The sequence below is a fragment of the Symphalangus syndactylus genome, chromosome 7, assembly GCF_028878055.3.
Source record: "Symphalangus syndactylus isolate Jambi chromosome 7, NHGRI_mSymSyn1-v2.1_pri, whole genome shotgun sequence".
Taxonomy (NCBI): Eukaryota; Metazoa; Chordata; class Mammalia; order Primates; family Hylobatidae; genus Symphalangus; species Symphalangus syndactylus.
In genome coordinates this window covers 97,052,325-97,060,094 of record NC_072429.2, presented here as the reverse complement: position 1 = coordinate 97,060,094, position 7,770 = coordinate 97,052,325, and the positions used below count along the sequence as shown (strand labels likewise).

The 7,770-nt window shown below is 46.4% G+C and overlaps 1 long non-coding RNA gene across 1 annotated transcript in view; it reads left to right on the top strand.

Annotated features, from left to right (window-relative positions):
• The first annotated feature begins 1,482 nt into the window (after nucleotides 1-1,482).
• Nucleotides 1,483-7,770, top strand: part of LOC129486663 (uncharacterized) — a 48,557-nt gene continuing 42,269 nt past the window's right edge. Inside the window, exons 1-3 of the long non-coding RNA XR_008659047.2 lie at nucleotides 1,483-1,597; nucleotides 4,093-4,522; nucleotides 4,938-5,060. This is a non-coding gene — a long non-coding RNA (uncharacterized lncRNA). The remainder of the gene's footprint in view (nucleotides 1,598-4,092; nucleotides 4,523-4,937; nucleotides 5,061-7,770) is intronic.

Sequence of the window (7,770 nt, the reverse complement as noted above, 5' to 3'; positions counted from 1 at the left end):
ATCTGGGCCTCAACAGTAAGTGAGGGTATTTGGTTTAAACAAGGAAATTCAATTGCACATTATTAGCTTGGTAAAAACAAAATCACAACAATACAAAGTATTGGTGAAAATATAGGGAAACAGGAATTCAGCAGGTAGGAAAAACCATTTTAAAGAACAATTTTGGTAACATCTAATAAAATTGCAAACACTTGTACCCAATGACTGAACTCTCCTCTTCTAGGTTATATCTTAGGGAAATTCCTGTACATGTTTTATAAATACTGCTTATAGAAACAAAAAAAAATGAAAACCACAAAATGCCCACAATTGAGGATATGAGTAAAACAAATAAGTCCATATGATGAATTACTGTACAGCAACTAGAAGGCATGGAGCCAATCTACACATATCAATATAGCTAGATCTAGAATACACAATTTTGAGCAATAAAAGTAAGTTGCAGAATATTATGTATAGGCTGATACATTTTTGAAACAAATTTAAAAACATGGAACAATGTTATATATTATCAATACATTCATGTGTGAAAATATAAAGACATGAACTGGGACACATGGAAACCATCATAGGGTTGCTCTGGGGAGGGAGGGAGGGGAACAGGACTGGTGTGAGGACATAAGGTATTTTAATTCTGTAATGTTTTATTTCTTTTTAAAAAGATCTGAAGTAAAAATTTACAAGTAAGCATGTGTTCATTTGTGGTGGCAGGCACATGGCTTCTTTCAGGGTGTTTTTTCCTTTTAAAAATAAGCATACCTGGGGTCACTCTGTCTGACTCTCTTCTTCCAGAGCCTGGCTCTCCCTCCCTTCTCTTCATCAAGGAGTTAGAATCAAGAATGTCATCAATCATGGGAACAACTTCTTGCTGTTCTTGTAGGACCTTTTTATCTTATCTCTGAGACAGTGTCTTTTCTTCCCCTGGCTTTATCAAGGAATTTAACCTTTCTAGCGTTCGTCTAGAACTTGTAGTAAGCGTGATATTAAAAGCAAAGCATCCACTCTAGTGATCTTGATGGGAAAAAATTACATAATTTCTAAAGTGCTGTGAGTCAAACTCTGAAATAAAAGCTAGAAGACTATTGCATCGGTATGGTCACATTCACCCCAGAAGGCTCAGACACGTACATAAAAAGACAATTTACAGCGGTGTGGGCAGGGTTATGGGAACGCACCGGGATGGTGAGGCTCTGGGGACCAGCAACAGCGGAAGTCATTACTACCCCAAGGCTAAAGGGAGGAGGAGAAAAACAGTGTAATTGTGGCCCAGTAAAAACGGAAACTCCGGAGGAGGGGATGACTGGTGGCAACTGCAGTCATGCAAGGCAGCACCTAAGACCAGTACATGACACCAAAGCAGGGAGAGGGTGGAAAATCGGTGAGAAGAAATACCGTGAGCTATCTTTCCTCCCAGCTGCTAACCTCTTCTGGGCCTCCCATTGGCTAAGTCCAACTGGAAGGCAAGTACGAGGCATTCTGGGAGATGTAGTCCACAGAAGTCACCCCGCATCCCCAACCTCCTCTCCCTCTAGGAGGGCAGAGAACGAATCTGGCATGGGGTGGGAGAAGATGGAGAAGCAGCAGCCTAAGAGCTAAGGTAATCCAAGTCCTGGCACTAAGCTAGTGATAGCCACATAATTGCGTTTGGAAGAGCAGAGGGAGAGACCTGGGGCATGCTGCCCTTGGAGAGAGGTCCCTGTTAAGGAAATAGAAACCAAAGAAGAGGAATATGGCTTGGAATTGGGGCTCTTACTCAGCCTCCGGGGAAACAGACTGGCAGGCCTCCCGAGACCCAGTGTGAGAGGCAGAAGGAGAGGGACAGGGGACTTCAAGATGGGCCCAGAGGGAGTTGGCAGCCAGTGGCTATAAAGCACCATCTGCTTCTTCCAAGTGGGAATTCATAGGTAGCCATGGCTGCTGAGTGCACAGATGTGGAAGGAAGCGGGCGGCTGATGGAAAGCAGGCGAGTGGGAGTGAGAGGCGCTGTATGTGAGACCCAGCATCTGCCGGATCCTAACGCCAAGACGACCCTCCAGCCTGAGGCCTCATGGGAAACTGTTTGTCCCACTACCCAGGCTCCAGGCTGTCTGGAGATGCCTCCAGGAACCCCAGGCTCACTGCCTCCCACAGTGGCCCTCCAGCAGACAGTGACACCCACCAACTCATTAAGATTTCTCTCAGCTCCGGGCTTCCCAGCTGAGGTCTGTTTGGCCTGGCTGTGACAGAGAGAACAGCGCTGGGCAACAGCTCAGGCCAGGGCAGCATCTTGACCATCTGTACTCCCCTCCCATCCTGCCCAGCACTCTTGAGTGTCTGGTGGGGTATATGAACTTAGAGGCTCCATACTATAGCAATGGCCAGTGGCAGAAGACGGGGTCCTCAGGCCCTCCTCTGGCTGTGAAATCTCCGTGGTGACATCACTTCCAACCTGAGACTGCTCAAGTCAGGGAGGGATGAGATGAGACCTGGAGGCTCAGCCTCCTAAATCTCAAAGAGGTGGCTGTCACTCAGCCCCTCCTTGGGGCCTCAAGCTCTAACCATGCAGTACCATGGCTAACCAACTGCAACTACACTGCATGTTCCTCGAGGACTGGAGCTGAAATTTGGCTGTTTTTTTCTTTTTTCTTTTTTTTCATTCCCACAGCACATTTCCCCTGCACATATCTGGCACTTAGTGATTGTTTAATCTGATCTAGCCCTTTCCTTTCAGAGACAAGGAAACAAAGGCCCCATGATGGTAGGCATGGTCCTTGGGGGAGCACAGTAAGGGCAGAGCCTGTACCAGAACCCAGGCCCCTTCTTCCTTGTCCATTGCTCTTTCTACTCCAGCAGCGTGAGTCTCCTTGTTATTCTGCCAAGTGATTTTCTGGGGGTGCATTTCCACCAGGTGAAGGGCATAGCATTTAGCCTCATAGGTTTCCTGACCACTGGCTCCCCACCAGAGATAGATGGACCTTCTCTGGCATTGAGCTGGGTGCCATGGAAAGCTCTGAACTTGATTTGTTGTAGAAAAATGCAGGCCGCTAACTCGGTCTCCCCAGGGGACATTTTAGCTACCTGACTCGTGGGGTCTTCAAAGAGCCTGCTCCATTTAAGGGTGATCTATTTGCAAGCATGTGTAGGCTTTGAGAATTTTACAGTGGTTTGTGAAGAGGATGGAGTATACATTCAGAATGCATGAGCCTTTCGTGGACTGTAGATAACATTGTATGAGTGTGTGTGAGAGAGAGACGGATAATGATTGTGTCAAAGCTTTTTAGAAACAGATCATTAACTCTTGTCAGATCTGAAATGATTTTCTGCAAATAGGAATTTGCTGACCCAAATTAGACTTGCAGAATATCTATCCTTCTGGGTTGCTGAGGTGCCCAGCTGTGGGAGCAGACCCAGGGAAGGGGTGTGGCTAAGGAAGTGAAGGGAGCAGCCTCTTCTGCACAGCCCTGGGCTTAGCTGTGACTGTGTGATAGGAATTTGGGTGGAAGCATCATACTTTTGCCCCACTTCACCCCAGCTTCTAAGCCTGTGCTGCAGGAATTTGTTTGAGGTAAAATAAATGGATGCTGTCCTCCCATAAGCAGCCTTTGCCCTAGATCTGGGGAAGGATGGACATTCCTGGCAATCCACCTCGGGAATCAGCTAGATGCTGGGTGGTTGCCGACTTGACTTCAGGGAAAAGTGTCCCCCCCCACAGTGTCCCCCATCACCCTGGATCTTCTAAAGGGCAGTGGATTTGTCTTGACCTTGGGGAGGGTAGCTTTGACCAATAGAATAATAGAAGCAGGACCAGCAGAGCAGTCACAGCCCCCCAGCACAACCTGTAAAGGGAGTATGCAGACAGTGGCATGCCAGCACCCAGTGTCTCAAAAAAAAGTGTTGGAGTCATTCTTGAGCCCACTCTCTCTTACCCCTCACATCCAAGCCATCAATAAGTGCTGTCAGTGTTTGCTCCAGTGAAGATCCAAACCGGGCATTTCCCTTCTCCCCACTGAGCAAGCTTCACCCAAGCTCGTCTCTATATTCTCTCAAAGGGATCTCTTGACCATTAACACGAGCCTAACTTCCCCTCTTCCACCCTCCCTTGCTCTCTTCTAGGTACACTTCTTTGTTGGTTAACCTACCTTCCTTCTGGGAGGAACACGTTTGCACAATCCTCCACAGAGGGACATTTGCCACCTGGAATCCAACAGAATGGAGTCTGCCAAGAGCTTGTGTAGTATCTGCAAAGCCAGTTCCAGTTTACAGAGGACTCAGGCTGGCAGTGAGGACTCAGCTGAGATCACCAAACCCTTGGGACTGGCTTGAGCTCAAAATGCTAGGTGCCCTGAGCCAAAAAGCAACAGAACTCACTTGTGGCTCCCTTGTCCTGAAGCCACAGGGCCACATGCTGAAGGCCTGTCCCTGCAGCTCTCTCCAACCTCATCAGACCAGCAAAACCACCTTGTTCCTAGGTCCTTTCTAGAAGCTGGTGTGCCTGGGGTGAAAACATCCAGTGTCTCAATGAAATATATGCCATTTATACAAGGTACGCTGCTTTGTCGTTGTTAACACAGAGAGGGGACTGGAGGCAGGCATTTTGAACTCATGACTTCAAGTCAACCCAAACAGATGTTAAAGCCTGACCATCCTTTTTGTTAATATCATAAATATAGCTCAATTTATTGTAATACTCAGAGGTGTCAGGCACTGTTCTAAGTACTTCATTAACCCTCTCAACAACCATGAAATGTAGATATTATTATTACCTCCATGCCACAGATGAGGAAACTGAGGCACAGAGAGGTTAAGTAACCCACAGGTTTACAAAACTATCAAGTGCCAGAACAAAGTACAAACTATCAGCCCAGCACCAGAGCCTATGCCCTTAACCACACCATAATATATATATATGGGGGTCATGCCTAGTTTTAAAAAGAAGCACTGCATTTTTTTCTCTGCAGCTACCACTTCTGGCATCATGGGCAGGAGACAAGGCCTGGTCTGCAGAGTGTGTGGGCCTTGAACTCCCAGCATGCAGCTCTTCATCCTCCAAGGGCGCTGGCCACCTCTGAACACTCATTAAAGTCAGATGTAATTTCTCTGTTGTCCAGTCTGGTTGGGAAGGGGGGTACTCAGTGTAATCTAGTACCTTAGTTTATACATTCTGCAGGGTTTTTGGTCTACAAGAGTGTGAAAATAGCAGATTACCAGACTGAGAAAATCGAGTTTTGACCTTGTGATTTTGTGTCCTGTGGAGCTTGGGTGCTATAGATGTGGAAGGTGGAAGAGAGTGAACTGAACATTTAGGGACCCTCTGACACCCCTGGAAAATGTTTTTGAAATCTGTGATCTCTATTTGTTTATGCATCATTTTGCATAGAAGTAGCTGAGAGCATGTAATCACATAGCCTCAGCCCAACTGGCCTGTTAACAAAGCTATCTAATCACTGGCATGCCAAGTGAGCCACTAGCCTTGACTACTTTACTCTGACATTTAGTTAAACAGAGATGATGCCTTTATGCCTTCCAAAATGGCTGCATCATAAAACGTTAAAGTAATGCAAGTGTCTGTGAGTGAGAGCTCTCAAGAAAGGAGGAATATTCCTTACAAGTACAAACAACAGCCAAATGTATCTGACAATGAGTGCATCATTTACAGGCCAGCTTGTGGCATCATTAAAAACAGATCTTACTGTTTGTTGGGGGCTTGGGGAAATTAACGATCAAAAAAAAAAAAAAGAAAGAAATTGGCTCAAAAAGACATGATTGTCTTGGTAGCCTGGGGGAAAGGAATATGATCATTCAGGAAATATTATTGAGCTCCCACAGTATGACAGGCACTGGACTAGGCATGGAGACACAGAGGGAAGAAGGTCCCACCTTTGTGGAGCTCAAGTTTACAGGGTGGATGGGATGGGCAGGTCTGCAGGGAGTTACACACAGTGTGCAAATGGTGCACGAGAGATAAGCACAGGGCAACGTGGGAGAGAGATACCAGGGGCGTCTCTCCCAGTTTTGAGGAGTCAGAATAGGCTTTTCTAATGTAATAATTTCTAATTCAAGACTTGAAGGACAAAATGGAGAGAAAAGGATGAAAGGGGAACCCCCAGGTATTTGCAAAGACCCCGAGGGTAAGTAAAAACCATACAGGGATAGAGCAAAGAAGGGACAGAAGAGACCATATGTCCCAGTTTATGGTGGGCCCTCAAAGATGAGAGTCTTGGCAACTTCCAGCCAAGATAAAGAGAAAGGTCACAAGGTACATTACAACGTCCCCAGCACTGTTTACCCTTCCTATGCCCCTGAAAACATGGCACATTCAGGGAGCTACAAGGTCCCCAGGACTGTTTACCCTTCCCATGCCACTGGAAACATGGCAAATTCAGGGAGCTACAGGGTTTCAGAATGATTAGAACAGAAAGGGCAAGACCAAGAAGTAGCAAGAGATGAGCCTCTGAGATTGCCCCAGAGATGAGAGTCTGGAGGGCCTCATGACTTATATCAAAGATTTGGGGTATAGGAGCCACTGAAAGATTCTAAGCAGATCAGATTAGAAAGATCCTCCTGGCTGCTCTATGGAGGCTGAATGGGAGAAGGAAGTCAAGACCAGAGGTAGGCAAACCCATTAGGAGACTATTGCAGTGAGGGAGATCACAGTGGCCTGATTCTGGTAGAAAACATTCAAGAAAATACTCATTTATCCTTTTGTTTCTTTTTTTTTCTCTTTTCTTTTGCTTTTCTTTTTTTTTCTCTTTTCTTTTTCTTTTCTTTTTTTTTTTTTTTTTTTTTTTTTTTTGAGACAGAGTCTGGCTCTGTTGCCCAGGTTGGAGTGCAATGGCATGATCTCGACTCACTGCAACCTCTGCCTCCCGGGTTCAAGCAATTCTCCTGCCTCAGCCTCCCAAGTAGCTGAGATTACAGGCACCCACCAGTGCACCCAGCTAATTTTTTTTTGTATTTTTAGTAGAGACGGAGTTTCCCATGTTAGTCAGGCTGGTCTCGAACTCCTGACCTCAGGTGATCCGCCCGCCTCGGCCTCCCAAAGTGTTGGGATTACAGGCGTGAGCCACCGCGCCTGGAACTCATTTCTCCTTTTCATCACTTCCTCTTGGGTGACTCTGTCTTTTGGAGCTCTCTGAAGTCAAGATATTTGCTTTTGCTATTAATATTCAGCAGGAATAGAGGGATGGTGCCCAGTTCTTGCCCCTGGGAGCTCACGTCTCTTCCCTAGAATGTCGTGACTCTGTTCTTCAGCACAGGAAGGAAATACCATTTCCCCAGCTCTTTCTTCAGAAAAGTCACTCTTGATTTGCTTCTGGGAGATGTTTGTCTCTGGACAGAGCTTGGATTCCATGAACATGTGCGTGTGTGCGCTGCAGTCCAGCTCAGGGGTGGCTCTGCTTTACTTGGTTTCCTGGATGCCGGCGAAGTTAAAACAATGTCGTTTCCTCTTGATGCTTATCTCCACAACCCTTTCTCAAAATGTCTTGCCCATTAACTTTCTAACAGCACCATTTTTGGTGCCAAGCTTCTTGTTTGAAGGCTTGGAGCTTCATTGCAGCAAAAAAACAATAGCATTTCTGCCTGTCACTCCCCTTTCATTCCCCTAAACCATGCCTACCTTTCCTCTGAGCCAACACACAAAGCTATGCACTTCTTGAGAAACACCCCAAAGCTTGAGCCTGCCCTGGGTCCCCGGAAGGTGGCTCATGGATCATCACTGTAATGCATTTTGCAAGAAGAGCCGAAAATGCAGAGAACACCATCCCTGGAAATGGATTCCTCAAAGAAGTC